Raw genomic sequence first — 17,055 nt, 5'->3', positions numbered from 1 at the left:
AGAATAATCTTCGGTCACAGCGAACCCAGGGGTGGCTACAGACCCCCTGTGTTTTTTAGTGCGGCTTCCTCTGTGAGATCTCGACTTTGTTATAAAGTGTTCCACTGATTGAAATATGGACAGATTCACTGTTTCGAGAGGAAAATATTCAAATGTTTTTCATTTTATTAAATGAAAATATTTTAATTTCGATCCATCGTAAGTATTTATTTATATAAAATCTTTCTAATTTTACAATATAAAACTTTTCGTTAACGTGTTCATTTAAAATGTTATATACAATGTGGCTAATTAGAAGTAAATCGTTTAAATGTATCTTTTATCTTTTCATATTTATCTTAATATAAAAGAAACGTTTGTCTTCAAAATTATCGGTATTTTTTAAATGAAAAACATATATTTTTTTTTTCTATCTACGACTAAAAAAGTACGACGGAAGAATATGTTGAAATTGTTGGGATACCTAAAGTGATATCTGATGCATAAGGAATGCCGTTCTATATTCTTGCTGTAACAGTTAAGAATATCTATTATTCAAAATTTCCAAGAAATTAATACCAGATCGATATGCAATATTCGAGATGATGAAACGAAAACGATTTTCTCAGAACGTAGCATACCAGAATTAAATATGCGTTGCACAGATCAAAAGGGAAGGGGGAAGAAGAAATGAATGGAACAGAGGTCTTTGAAAACGTGTATAAAATGACTTCATCGTGGACAGACATCAGATTTCGGCCCATCAGAATGGTTACCTCATTTCCGCTCTTTTTTTTTTTTTCTCAAACTTTCTATACAACTTCTTTCTTCGCAAGACGTGGGACAATATTGCTAGGTTGAAAAGAAGCTCGAGGCTGTTTTCTTCTTCTTCATCTGGTGTGGAACTCTCGCACCATGTCGTAAACTCTTTTTAATTGCTGGCCTTTTGCAGCATGATGCGTTTTAAACTCGAAGTTAATTGGTGCCATCCTCTTTTTTTCGTAATCAATTAGTTCAAGTATATCCCCGCCTTTCGTTATTCTAAATCTTTTCCATAAGACTTGTTTCGTAATTAATATTCATTAGCCTCCTCCTATTCCTTTAAAAATTAGTTACGACATTTTAAGTATTCCTCTAACGAAATTTTGAGTTGGAAGTATATTACTTTTAAAGATTTAGAAAATAAGAAAGATGATAAGACAAGATTTAAGATTTGTCAAAATTGAGACAACAATTACAATACGTTTATAACGCAAATCTAATGTAAAAGCTTTGTTATGCTGCAAGAATGATACAAAAAAATTACAATTTTAATTAGAACGACTCTGAATGAATTAATTAGAATTATATGAACATGAAAGAAGACTACAAATTTCGATTGTTGGGCGATATACAAGTTTAAAGTGTTCGAGGCAGGAAGCGAGCGGGATACAATCGAGTTCCATGGAAGTGCGAGTTCCCGTGAATGCAATTTTCTTCAAGCGTGGCGCATTCCTTCCTCTAATTTCCATAAAACAAAGACGCATTCCTCTCCTTCTCGTTCCGACGTCCCCTCTTTTCTGGTCGTTTACGCGGCGCGCGTCGTATTGTTTCTCGGAGTCGTTTCGTTTCCGCGATAATTGCGGCAACGAGCTTCCACTTGACTCGTGCCATCAGGCCCTTAAACCGACCCCGCATAGTCTCTCCTCCTCCTTCAATTCCGATTGCCCGTCCTTGTTCCGTGGACGTGGCTACTGTGGGAATTTTAAGAACGCCTCGAAAAAACGGATGAGAAAACTACACGGTGCTCGAGCTGTTTACACGCAAACTGGGTTTACGACAATATTGGAGCAATGATCGTACATAGAGTGTTGGAAGAGATAGATTTCAAAAGTGTTTAAGCGATAAATGAACCTTTCAATGTTTTGTTTATGGTTACTATTGCGTATTAGTACTGATAGTAAATATTTACTGAGATATTCACACGCAGTATCATATTATATCAAGAAAGATAAATTTGTTCAGTGTGAAATTTCAAGTATAAACTGATTGAAAGAAGAAAATAAAATGAGATAAATCTTCATAAAAAGGTACTATTTTCCAATACACGTTACTCTACTTTTCAATAAAATATACGTATTATTAATCGATTAATTGTGCAAGAGATAAAAATTAAAAATACCTAATAACGATTCAATATGAGCCACACACGCATTCAATATTCAAAATTAGAATACGGATCAAGAGGAATAAAATTTGAATTTTATATTTAAACATCACGTTCGTCTCCAACAAAAATTCGAGGGACTTAATTTACAGAACTTCTTTTACGCCCACCGATATTAATCTTCTTTTTTCGTCTGCCACGCCATCGCTTCTACCTATGCTATACCGAATTATCATATTTATAACGAATATGATAATTAGTACATCTTAACACAATTCCATGTTGGATGGTTTAACTTTTTAGACCAAGGAATTTGAATCGTTTCTTGTGCAACTCGGTTGAATCGTCCACGACAGCGGAAGGAAACGCGATTACGTCTTGGATAAAACGAAAACTTGTTCCCCCTCCGCATTATCATTCATGTCCGAAATGCGTTTCCTACCGTGCAGCGGTGCGTTTGATGTGTCCAACATTCCCCCTACCAATGCGTTTCTCTTTTGCATTTCTCTTTTCAGCTGTTTGCCATTTTTTTTTCTTTTTTTTTATTCTGCAGTACCATTTTTTTCATTGCGCCGTTTTTGACCCATCCATTTTATGTTCATCTTTAAGGTCAATCCTTTTGAAGCATTTCTTTTACATTATCTTTAAGATTTTTTAATAAGAAATATTTTAATTTTTTTTATACATTACATTCTTTATCAGCTATTCATCTTTTGGTTATTACGTCAATTTGACAAGAGAAAAATTAAATTTGAAAATAAATATAGAAATCACCCATCACACAATCTTCAAATAAAGATCTATACGCGTAGAAAAAATACTCTACATGCAGTTTCACCGTATCATTCCTCCCACTCGAAACAAGCTTCAACATCGTGTTGTCGAACGTGTAACTGCATTCAAACGTGCTTTCCTAAACGAGTGAAACGATTCTATCAAATGGGTCAATAAAAAAAAAAATAAATAAAAGGAAGGCGAACCAAGGCGTAGCGAGAAGCGTTGAACAAGAAAATACGTCAGTTTTGAATTCTGTTCCCTTCTGATCCAATGATCAGGTGAGGTCCGCGGCGCCAGTTCGACAGACCATGCTGTCGGATCGTTTAATTCCGGTTGTCGCGAGAAATAGCCCATAATTAACTAGCTGCAACAAGGTGTGAGTCAGAAATAACGGTAGGAGAGAGGTAGGGGGGATTCGGCCTGAGTGTGTTCCCCTTTGTGAGTTTATGTAACTTCAAAGCCTTTATTCAGCGATGGAATCAAATATATATTGCAAATATGTTCTTGTTAACGATTGATCCAACTGTTCCATTTCCAAATCTGACCATTTCGTCCTCCGATTCAACTGATTCCGATACCCAAAGCGTGCTAAGTAGGTATCTTTGTTTAGAAAGATAATCGTTTGCTATTATAACTAGCTTATAAAACTTTGGAAAAACTCTTTTTCAATTTTTCCAAATGTTTAATCTTGAAAATTTTCGTATTTACCATCTCTTGTATTCATCCAAATATTTTGCAACCATACAAACTGTAAATAATCTAATATTCTTTATACGGGGCAATAACTCGGATTCGCGAATAAATATTGAACTTGATCCCATCGCTAGCTTTTACGTCGACCGGCCAAGCCTTTCGAGCAGCCTTTAAACGAACGAACCGTGAAACTTTTTAACCGTGGTATCGTCTGAAAAAAAAAAAAGGATCGCAACACGCTCTCGCTCCCTCGGCATCATACCGAGTCATTTAATTACACTGGCCCCGCCGCGTGCTCGATCTTACGCTGGGGTGCATTAAGCCACGCCAATGATAAGATATAAATGTTACGATTAACTCGACGTAGGTAGCGATATTTGTTATTTGCTTTACGCTGCCATTCAGCCAACCGTTCTTCTATGTTGCGACAGCTCGCGGTAGGGATGAGCTTGGAACGCGTCTCGTTATGAAATATGTATTATCCGGATGGTTCGATGACAATGAATCTCTGGGGTTTCATAATGAAACTTTCATTGGAATTGCGTCGCGGTGGAAATTTATTTATTTCGATTCAAACAAATAGAAATTTGATACTGCAATTGTGTTAACCATTTGATTGAAAGATAGCGCGCGGAATAAATAAAATAGTCGATCAATGAATCGATCGATCTACAAATAATAATACAAGCGTCAGACAAGTCTCTTTTGTTTATTCTCATTTATTTGTAGATAATTATAAAGAAAGGAAACAAAACAACGCGAATTATTGTAACTAAAATTGCTGTACAAAAGAATCATATTTAAATCTTATTTGTGGGGATCACGATAGAATTCACAGAAGATTAATAGATTAATTCTTCTTTGCCCAAAAGAAAGACGCAAAATAATTGTAAAATGAAATTTATTTTTTTATTTTTAATAGACATTCGAAGTCGAGAAGGAAGAGCATATTTTACTGTGAACGTCAGTCCACGTACAATTTCAATTCATTGTGATGCAGACGAGTCCTACAAGCGCTTTCGAGCTACCTTCCAATAGTTGGCACTGTTCCGTTCCGGAACCATACAATCTCGTGCTGGTACGTAGACGACAAGGAAGCCTGGATCTCATTGTAATGCCTTTTAACGTAGCGCGTCACAGTGACAGGCCATGTAGACATGGTCACAAAGGGGTATGTTTCAAAATGGTCTTCACTCCCTTAACCAGACTGCCTTTTTTTTTCTTGCATCGGATGTCTGTGGTTACTCGGTTTTAATACGCTTCGAATACTATCTTGCTTACTACTAGTTTGTTCTTATTATAGCGTAAAAAGTTCGAACAAAGATAAAATTGCAAAGAAATGTATGTCAGATAAGGAAAACTAACTTTATTTTCTTGCAAGTTATATAATTTTATTATTGTAATTAAAGTTGACAAATAATGATAGAGATAAGGTTTCGCATTCCAAAGCATCTTAATATATTTCTTTGAAATAAGAAATTGGCTGTCTCTATTTGTCTTCTCTTTTGCCAGTTTAATTCATACGGATCATCATTTATCTATTTCCTTCTATTTTTCCCAATGAAGCCCAGCTGACGAATAATTGTAGAATAGCTTACTTTCATTTGAAATATCATCTTCCCTCTTGTCATGGATTATTTTCAATGATCTCTCTTAAAACATTATTGTCGATGGTATTTCCTAGCCTTTCCCTCGTCTTATTCACCAATGAAAGATCATCCGTCTTCAATTCTATAAATCAACGTTGAACTCTCCTAACATTTACATAAACTTCCTTGAATACTAAATTTATACTGTCACCAGCTTTTACGATGCATTTATCGAGTTAAAAAATTGTAAAAGATGTTACACAAACATACTGATAATTTATAACTTTTCCTAATAATAAATTTCTCCTCCTTCTAACTTAGTTTCTAATAATAATAATATGCCAATCTTCTAGACATGCTAATTTCTAACACGCCTACTAGAAGAAATTCTTCATTTATTTATTTAAATTTTAATTCCTTTGGCAATCTTTAATGGAACGATTTTTAATATTTCAAATCAAATATTATCATTAAAATTCTATAAACGGAAAAATGAAAATAAAATTACAGAAATTTAATATAAAAATAATGATATTTGCCAACTATCAACTATCTCATTATTGACTATCCTTATTGATTAACATGTTATTAATTAACATGTTATAATTTGATATATCGACAACGATACTTTATTTCGATGCATTCAAATATCATTATTGATAAAAGTGGCAAAAGTAAATTTTTTAATAAATTCCATAAAATCAATTTTTTGGATTTAACTTATACGTACTCACGTTTTAAATTACACATTGAACTTGATCTCATCACCATACTTTGAGGGTACAAAATGGGATTAGAGCGACGATAGTGAAATTCCTCCGGCCTGAGAACGCGTTCACCCATTAGTCTTAACAGCGGGGAAGACAAGGCCTGCGATTTCGATCCCGTAGCGACAAAACTCGTTTCCCTTTCGAGGCTCCAGCAGCTTATCAGTTTTCCGTAGGCAGCGCCGCTCGTCCGCTTTGTGTGGCTCTTTACGCCGCAGAGGAGACCACAAACAGGGTGTCAGTGTCCCATTGCGTGAGATAATGCATCGGGTTGCGTGAGTACGCCTATACGCACAATGGCCTCGAAAGCTTTGCTGCCTTTGTACAGTGTCCCCTCCCACCACCACCATCTCGGCCTCTTTCGACCGATACAAACGGTGCATAATAATGTCATTCAGCGTGACCGGTGAATCACGGTGGGTTCAACAACGACAAACCGAATGTATTCGGAATTGAGTCATTAGCTGCCTTATCCGGTGAGTACACCACCCTCTCTAACTCGTCGTCGGTGTTTATGCGTGACAGACACTTTTGTATCGAGTAAAAGTGTTTTATTCTTGTTCGAAAGAGACATGTTTGACGACTCAGGCTCGATGATTCATTGTTTTTTTCTTTTTTTCTTTTTTTTTTTTGGAATAAGAATAAATATTCGTTAAATATTTGATTAAATATTTAATGATTATAAACTCGGTTCATTGTTTTTATTAATATTTGTATTGTTAATATTGTCTTTGTCTCGAGATAGATCTTCGAAACTGATGATTTCAAACCTAAAAAGGATATTCCATTCCTCCGACAATTGCTTTAAGATAAAAGGACGAGAGTGACGCTCACAATGTGACAGTGAGGCAAAAGTTATTCACACAGTAGTTTGATTTATTATTATTCGAATACGATTAACTTATTTTCGTAATCGAAGGGATGGAAGCAAACTAATTTTATTTAATCTCGAATAACATATTATCATCTAGTGATAGTTCATTGTTAACAACTGATGATCAACGAATTCCATAGTCGATTCATCGATCGTTTGAAATCTTTATTGATCTTATACGATTCGTTTCGATGCTCCGTGTAATACTATTACTTTATACTATAATACGATTGGTCACTGGAATATTCCGAAAGTTCGCGTGGCAATAATAGTACGCTGTTTTAAGTGGCTGGGGTCAAATGTGGAAGTTCAACGACGGCAAACGCGAACGGCATACCTTTGTAATTAAACAAATTGGTTGTCTAGTGGTCGTCTGGTAAAGATAAAAATTGGTTGTCGAATTTTTAACGAGCAAATTATTATTGGCCGTATTAAAATACGTACTTATCATTGTACGCTGGACTGTGCGTTTATTATATAGCTAATAGCTGCGACGTTATTATTAAAACGTATAGACATACATCTAAAACATGGAATCAATCACAAATTGATTGTGTAATAAAAATTTAATCACGCATTTATATCATCGTTTATAAAACATTAAGTTTGTTCCTATGAGTACTTATTTAGATATTAGATGATACTGTATCAATTCTTACATTATTTCCATATTGTATGGAAATATTAACGAAATCTCGACCAATGTTTGCAATCTGTTCGCGTTTCTATGCAAGACGGATTATTCACGGAAGAGTTCTCGTTGCCGTGTTGAATTTGTCAATGAACGAAAGCTTATACGTTGATCACCACATCCAAGATATTTCACCGGATTAACAGACAACTGGGGCCTTTTTCGGGCCACGGGAGTCCCACGATGGGACACCGTTTTAAACCCATAGAATCGAATTATGGCATTCCAACCTGTTTAATTCGGCTCTCGAAACGGCTGGAGTGATTTATAATCCGCCTGTGTCAGACGATCTGACGATCGTTCGTGGTATCTGGGGAATGCAGATCCCCGAAATCGAGCCGTGAAACTCAGTTGATATTTACACGCGTTGTAATTAAAGATCTCGCGTGCGAATTTTTTGCTCGAAGAGCGAAGAGCGGTAATCACTTTGACAGTTTGAACCTCGTTCGATCCCGTGTAATCGGCGAAACAGGATGATCGAGATTTTTCGAATGCCATTGGTTGTCGAGAATCGTTATTGAATGAAATTTTATCGACATTCCTCGAATGTCGAAATGATATTAATTTTCTTAATCCTCCTAATATAATATTTTAATCTGTTTCGATATTCCACTTACAGAGCATAAATATTTCTAATTCAATTAATTCTATTAATTGATACATCTACGAAATTAAAATACAATGTGATAAAAACTACATTGATCGAAATAGATCGATCGTATCCAAAAATTTTTTTCTACATCAATTTTGGCTTCGATCTCTGGAATAAGTTGAAAACTATTTATCACCGTACGCTCAGTGTGTCCATTAAAAAAAATCTACAACTTCAAATCGGACTTTCACGATCAAAGAAAACTTTCGAACAAATTTCCAACGTGTTCCGAAAAATATACCATCCATCACCGTATGTATAATAATAACGAGAAAATCGTAATTAATTTTGCGAAATCATTGCCACTTTCGCCCTTCGAATCGTGCTCATTAACCGGCAGCCGGCTTTCATTTATGCGTTGACAATCGAGCCGGCGTAATGCGGCTCGCTGTTTTCGAAAGTGGATCGCGTGAGCGCAGGTGGTGTGCCCACCGGGACCTCTTCTACCTGTCGTACGTGCTCATCCCGAAAGCAATTACGGCCGGATGAGTAAATTTCGGCCGCGATCGTATCTCACTCCCCGCTTAGTATTCGCTTCTTTCACCATCTTCCTCTTATTCTCCCTCGAGGCAGCGCCACCGCCGCGTTTTCGTTTCCTTTTTCCTCGCCGCGAGTAGGTAGCCTCGCCTGTTTGCTGCTGCGCCGCGATTCCCATCTCTCCGTCTCCCTTCTTCCTCCCTATCGGTCCCTCCCTCCGTCCTCGTCTTCCCTTCGTATCGTCTTTTTCTTGGGAATTCTGGTTTGGGCGGTCGTAGGAAGTATCGCGACTGGGTGGTCCACCCGGTGGCTGCATTGAGACGTCAGCAACGAAGTAGCCGTGGCCCGTACCCCTCGTGTGCGTGATCCTCGAAACCGTGCCGGCCTCCTAGCCTGCGCTCAAACGAGCATTCAAGGTTTCGTGTATAAACGCTGCTAAAAGGAAGGATCGTGGAAGAAACGTCACCACTACCACCTACCTGTGGCTTCGAGAGGAAATGGTTGAATACGCGGTGGGCTTATTACTTTTTTGAAACATTGAACGATGCTATCAAATTTTTCCAATGTGAATAAAAATAACTGAACATCCCAAAAATCACTTCGACCAAATTATAAGTAGTCCACGTCTACTGTAAGTAGTAGATGTATATAAGTATGTTTAAAAGATTTGTATAAACGCTTTTCACGAGTGTGAAAAAAAGGGTATGTTTATAATATTTTATTAGAATTTCTCTGATATGATATTATCAAATTTTATTATCAAATTATACAAATGAGCTTTCAAAAATAATTCTGTCTTTGAAGATCGCAGTATAATATGTTGGTAGTACAATAAGCTGATAATTCATGCTCTATATGTAACTAATTTGTGAGAATTCGTGACTCGATTGATGAAATATTTAAAATTTTCCATATGAATAATAACGAATAAAAATAATCGAATCTTTAAAAATTATCCTGTGATCTGGTTGAACGTTGCAATCGAGAATTTATGTCTTGTTGAATAGATAAAGAGAAGGAACTCATATACCACAGATTCTTTGACATCTCATTAAACCGATCGACCGATTCATCGCGATCAGGCTGCGTAATTATAAGTCACGCTATCAATCGGAAACGTGTTACAGCGCAAGTTAAGTAACGTGGACGTCGTGTCAATAAAGCTGTCGTTGCTCATCGCGAAAGAAAATATCTCGATTGGATTAATCCGATTGGAAATTAGAATCTATCCGGCCGTTCGAGATCACGATCGATCGAAATGCATTGATAAATGTGACTTGATCACTGATAATTGCGACACGCGTAAAGCAGTCTGTTTATCGATTACGTTTCCGCACAGCTTCAGCTTCACGCGAGCTGAATTATATTTTCCCCGTGAGAAAAATAGAATTGGAGAACTCGTTTCGTGTACCGCATCGTTCTTTCTCTTTTTTTATACGGAATAAATTTAGAAATTATCGGAGAACTGACAATTTTAATAATGAGAATCACATATTTTCACGATATACAGGGTGAGACACCTCGAACCAGACCGCCTCGAATATCTCGATTGTTATTGATGATAGAAAAAAAGATGTAAGAGATTAAATTAAGCGATACATAATTTTTTGTATGCTTAAAGATCATATTTAAAAAATGTTAAAAATCGCTTTCTTCGTAAATGACTTTAAATCATGTATGGTAAATATATCTGCAAGTTTGATCTTTCTCCATCACTGATAACAATGAAGATATCGTGATGTCTTTAAATACTTCGTCTTTATCGTATTTAATATTTTATTCGAATTATTAAATCGATTGGTGTTCGCATCCTCTTTCGAAAATTTTAATCCTCGAAAGGAAGACATTCGTATTTCCTTCGTGTCCCACTTTCCAGATCGTTACAATTACCAGTTCATTGGCATAAAAAAAAAATCGTTGAAACAGAACGACTCTTCTTTCACTCACTCACGACTTCCCGATGTTCGTTCAAGATTAAAAATTTTCCTGAGAACGATATACGAGGCTGGCCGCATATCCGACTCGTCGAACGACGGGCTCTTTGTACACGTTGCTCGTTCTCACTTGCAAATAGATTCACGGAGGTTCATCACACCGAAGAGGATCGACGAAAGAGAGAAAAGATGGATCCTGTGTTTCGTCGTTGCATGCCGTAGCCGACCGAGGCGAATGAGCAAGATCAAGATGCCTTGGCAATCGTTCGCCTCTGCATACATTTCGCTCAGCATGCATGTAGATCATCCCTAGTTAACATACTCGATTCTATTCGCCGCGTATCGATCTGTCCCCTCTCCGATTTGACGTCTCGCGTGAGAATTTGAAATTCGATGCATTTCAAATACGTACGAGGTGAGATTAGACGATAGAATGGTCGATATTGATTGCTCGTGTGATATTGAGTTCAACGTGAAAATGCTTTTTTTTTTTCGAATCTTAACGTTTAGGATTTTATTGATTGTAATAACATATAGGTAGGAGAAGGGAATTTCTCTCGAGAAAATCATTGAAAAAGAACTCGATTTCGCTTCCCGAGTTTTCCAAAAAAGATTCCAAGATTAGAAGAGATATATAATCCTGGAGACAGAGGATTTCCTAGAAATTGATGCAAGATTATAGACGAAAGAAATTTCCTGTGCTTTATTATACTGTTATCAATTTTTATTCCTACAATTTCCTTCCTTCTGGCTCGAGTCAGAAACAACTTTTTCATCCAGCCAAGCATCGTGGGAAAAACGAGAATAGGAAATGTTCCAGTTCAGATGAATACTGGATCGAAACTGCTTAATATAACTCGATCCAGGGGGGCATTTGATTTGCTCGATGCATGGCCGCCATTGCGGGATTTAAATTCTCACAGGAAAACGACTTTCTCCCCTTCGTTATATTTCCATACAAGCGACGTGATTCCAATTTATACTTTTACTTTCGCCAAGGCCAATTGTAACGATTCTCTTTCACACTCTTTTCATATAAATACTTATATATAAAGAAAGTTTATGCGTGTTACAATGCATGAAGAGCACCAAATGTGTTTGGAATATAAGAAGTTACGTAAGGTGTTTGTCAAACACTTTCACTATGAACGTTTTAATTGCAATTGCAACACCTTTTGTTCCCTTGAACCTGTTTAAAGCTGTCAATTCGCTTGATAAATATTGAAAGCTGTGTTAATCATCTATTAATCATCTGTAATGACGTGCAATTTCAAATTTACATATCTCTCTTTATTCATTTAATTGTATTTTCTTTCATAAAATATATATTATCATATAAATAATATATTCTTTTCATAAAATTACAAGATTCCTTGATCCTTTGAGATTCTATATCTCCAATATAATTGCGCGTAGAATTAATATCCAGAAAAATTCTTGCCTACGTTCTTTTACCTCGTTAATTACAATTTAAATAATAAAAACTTTTCTGAATAATATAAAAAAATAAGAATTTCCATACAATTTAACGCTGTAACTAATATCTAAATAAATCCTCTTCCCCAAAAAAACAAGAAGCAACAGAAAAATTCGATTGTTCCATATTTGCTCACAACTCAATTCGAAAACACCTCGAAGATCTTATCAAAAATTTAAATGCATCGACGTGTCAGATTCACAGTGATTACGATTTCATAATCGAACAATGCTAACAATAAGAGAAATGTCCGCCTAAATTCCTCGAGGAAACGATCCCAATGAACATCACCAAGGATTTCGCTAAACCAACGGAAAGATAGTCGATCGTTGTTCCCTTGGTGAAAGACAGAACAAGGATGGCGCGGAGGTAACGCGAGTATCACGTGCAACATGCTCGTTGCTTCTGATCCTACTTGCAAACCCGCCTCGAGCATTCTCGAGCGTAGCAACACACGAACAACGGTTGCCACTCGTGGGAAGATGGAATTGGGTTAATCTTACGGGGTCGATATGTTTCGGTGGATAAGGGAACTATCACAAAGAAGCACTTGACATTTGTCAAAGTCCAGCCGGCTCGTTTCCAGCGAGTGCTCGTTTGAAAAATGGGTGGAGGACATTGTTCGCCGTGGACATCGCGAAAAGCGACACAGCAATGAATGTTAAAATGCCCCGTAGAATAGGATTGCGCGAGTGACAAAAGAGTGGATCGTGGGTTGAATCGTGTGAATTATTTTCGAGACCAGAGAAGATGTTTTGTCTGTACGGTGCAGGAAGAATCTACTTGTCGAGTATGCAAGTAGCACGGTGGATTATTTATGAAACACGGCTTACACGATTTATATTCTTTTTTTTTTTTTTTTTTGGAACTGGAAACGGTGCAATATTTCACGGACACTAATTGGTCCACAAAAAGAATATACTGTATACGAATTTGTTGTGCAAATTCAACTAAATTAAGTTTTAATATATATAGACAATTCAATTCCTAGAGAATCCGAAAAGGATCAAGATATTATATAGTTTTTACTTCTCAATTTTATTTATATATTATACATATTAAACAGGAAATGTTACAGGATAAAGACGATATAAAAAATTTTAAATTTCAACCAAAGTATCGAAATCTTAATTGTACAAATTGCGATAAAATCATTAATTAACCTTTCATCGTTTCGTTCGAAACGAAAATGAAAAGAGGAAACTTAAACTTAAAATCTCAAAACACTAAATTACGATAAATCATATCTTTTACCATTATCCAATACCTTATTCAACCTCTGCTAAGCGACAAATCTCGCATGGGAGTAACGGAAAGCTGCGTTTAATGGTTACGATTGAAACCGGATTATTAGGGACGGAGAGGGATCAATGGGGGATCGGAGGAGCACGAGCAGGATTAGCAGCGACCACGGACGTTCATGCTGTTGCATCCAGGTTTCGTTTGCTCGACGTGCACGAGGGATATATACGCGCGGTAACCGAGGCGATATATGGATCACCGTATTATAGCAAGCCGTTACAGCCGCCTTTAACGTGCAAACACGAGACGAGGAGCTCGTGACATTGCACTGTCTATGATAATACGACACGTGAACTCCATAATCTGGTATACGAATGCGGCCTATCCGTGCAGGCCAGGGTTGGCCCGACAGATCTAACCGTGTCATGGATCCACAAGTTTTACGAGATCGTTGTTGCGCCGCACTTGATACTCGAGATGCTCGAATTGAATTGTTCGAACGAGTGTAATAGCCTGGAGGAAGTATTCGAACAAACTGGAATATCGCTCCTGCTTGAAATATAGAATTGCTTCGAAGGAGAATAGAATTTTCTTCTTGGATTTTCTTCTGTTTCTACTTTACCTCGAGCGAGCCAAGGTTTTTGATTCGATAATTTTAAGAAAATTACAAATGATTTTTCACGATTAAAAATATAAATATTGGAAGAAAAATTGTTCTAGTAATTGGAATTGGATTGAATGTTTTTTTCTGAAAAGTAGCTCCAAGTTGAGATAATCATTTTCATTATTCGAATATAAACGAAGATTCGTTCCATTAATTCCGTGGAACAAGTATTATTTCTCCGTTTTCACGAGAACGGATCGAAAAATTTATTTTCAATCAAATGTTATCTTCGATTCGAGGCTTAAATGAATGCATTCAAGAAAACATCTGAATCGTGTGGAATCGTTTCAAAGAAACACACGTTTCAGACAGACGTGATATTAATGTCCACGTGATGCACGGACCACACACGAAACAATTCTCGACTCTTGTACACCCTCCGTATAATGACACGCTATCCGCAAACAGTAGTAGCCTTAATGCAGCGAGGCAACCTTCTGGCGCGCTATAATTTTAATAATAATAGGGATTTTTGGCTAGAGAGATTAATAGCGAGCCAATGATCATCCGCTCTTTCGAATCTTTGAGCATCTAATTCATTCGTACCGACACGAAGAACATCGCTCTAGTTTATTTATAATATTTTTCCTTTTAACCCAAAGTTGAAGAAAACTCGATCTTTCCATCGTGGAGAATAAATTTTGAATCGAGAAAGAAAATCATCGTTTCTTTAATACGTTAAGAGAGTAAGTTAGAAGAAGAAATCACATCGTCTCGAAATTGCTTTAAAATCAAAATCGAATCAAATCAATTTCAACCACCAACAAGGACCAGAGGAATCGAACCAGTCGGATTAATACAAATTAGAGGCGATAAAACCGTTTCGACGCGAGTTTTATCTCGTGAGTCGGCAAACGAGCGTGAAAATTCACATCGCCGTAATTCCTCGACTTTCTTTCTCAACCGATCGCAAAGTAATCGTCCATTTTCACGCCGTGCCTCGAATCTTGGAGCAATCTGGCGATAGGAGAGACACACCTTCAAATTAATTTCCATGGATTTCCATGGGCACGAGACGGCGGTGTACCAGAGCGGGGAAACACGATCGTTCCTCCGACGAGTGGAGGCTGGACCCACGACCGGGGAATTAATTGGACGCGGTTTTAACTTTTCGACTGTCACTATTATCCGACCTTTACCGCGAGCTTGAACGCGGCAACCTCCTCTCACGAGTACAAGATAGTTAACGATTAATACGATCGCCCATGTTTACCGGCCCGTGTTTCACACGCCAAGCCAGCTAGACGACGCTAATTACGCTATCAAGTAACGCGAGGGAGTCGCGATAATTGCGTCCAACTCGTCGCTTCAATTGTCATCAATTGTTCTCTCGCCGTTCTATCCTCGTTCCCTTTCTTATTTCCCGCTGGCCGCCATCTTTTCCCCATTCCTTTGCCTTCTTTTTTTGTTTCCGTATCATGGAAAAATTATCGTAAAAGATATCGTAAAAAAATATAAGTAATATAAATATGGATTGGTAGATGTATCAATCAATATCAAATAAATAAAGATATAAAAATGGAAATATTTAATTTACTTCATCAAAATAAAAGACTTCGATCAATCAATATATCATTGGGGGAAATTCGATTAAAATCTTATTGAAATTAGGAAAAATATAAACCGATTTAAAGATAATAATTCTTGATTAATGAAAGATCGTTAGAAGCGCGAAATCTTGCCTTTTGAAACGTTTTTTTATTCATCCTGATACGACTTCTGGTTTCCGAGATATTGTCGTGTAAAGAAAAAGGGTAATTTTTAATTATTTATTATTACTATTCTCGTCTTTTATTCGGATCTCTCGCTCGCACCTTGTCTCACTGACCTATCCAAACTCCAGACAAGTGATAGACGCGATTCTTGGAAAAACGTGATACGCATTTCCAAGAAAAAATGTAGGTCACTGGGTTGCTGCGAGTCTATTCACAACCTCAGCATTGTTCTTATGGAAACTTTGAGTGTTTATATCTGGGCAATCGATTGAGATATCGGGATGAATCAAAAAGTGACTTCAATGACATAATTTTCTCTATGTTCTGAATGAATTTTAATGATAAAAGTTTTAGTTTCTTCTATATATATTTTTTACACGAAAAATCGTGGTTTATAATTTTTCGCGAATATAATACAATCTGTTATTGTAACATAACTATATACGGATATAATTTAGATTATATTTTACCTTATATGATATCAAAAAAATTCTTAAATTCTTAAAGATTGATTTACACGATTCATTGATATTGGCGCGTTAGTTTGATCGGCTGATTGATTAATTCTTAATTAAGATTGACAAATTCGGATGAACGTTGCGTGTACATGAGAATCGTGACACAAAGCCAATATCATAAATTAGAATTCTGGGACAAGCGTGCGCCACGTTTGTTCTAAAATCAGTCAATGATGCCTTTGACCGTTAACTAGCGCTCGAGATACTGATTTCTGAGAATTCTGGGACAATTTAACAAGATCAAACGAAAGGTTATCTCATGAATGATGTAACGCATATGATGTAACATAAATAAAATTGGCGTTTAAGATATTGAGAATATTTTTAGCCCTCGTTAATTTCTAGAAAAACGATCGATCCATTACTTTTGTATTCATAAATTAAACGCGTACAAAATTGGCAATTAGTCAATTTTAATATAAATTTTAATATTAATTTGTCACAAAGCGAACGTAGGTGTATAGAGATCAGGCCCAATGAGAGTCTCCCATTCGTGACTTTGTTCCGCGCTATTGAATACATACGGTACTTTTAATTCAAGATTGCTCCGCATGTAATTTTCTTTAGTTGGCGAATAATTCAGTACACGTATCATGTACATAACTTTCTCGTCAGTGTGTAAAACCTCGGTTTCTTGACAGCAACGTTTATTTATTTGTGCACGCATACATCAAAGTTTGCACTTGAAATTCCCTCTTGTTTCCCACTATATCCTATTTAATAGTGAGCACAAAAACACGTTGTTTTTATGCTCCAATTTACGGGAACCAAATTTTTCAGTTTTAATTCAATTCCGCGAGCATCCTGTTCTTTTCGCGAAATAATTTCCAGGGAGAAAAAAACAAGTAACTGTAACCACA

Source organism: Apis florea, unplaced genomic scaffold, assembly GCF_048593485.1.
Source record: "Apis florea isolate Af1SG1 unplaced genomic scaffold, ASM4859348v1 contig_3775_pilon, whole genome shotgun sequence".
Classification (NCBI taxonomy): domain Eukaryota; kingdom Metazoa; phylum Arthropoda; class Insecta; order Hymenoptera; family Apidae; genus Apis; species Apis florea.
The sequence above is the reverse complement of the archived record's forward strand: the minus strand, read 5'-3'. Positions refer to the sequence as shown.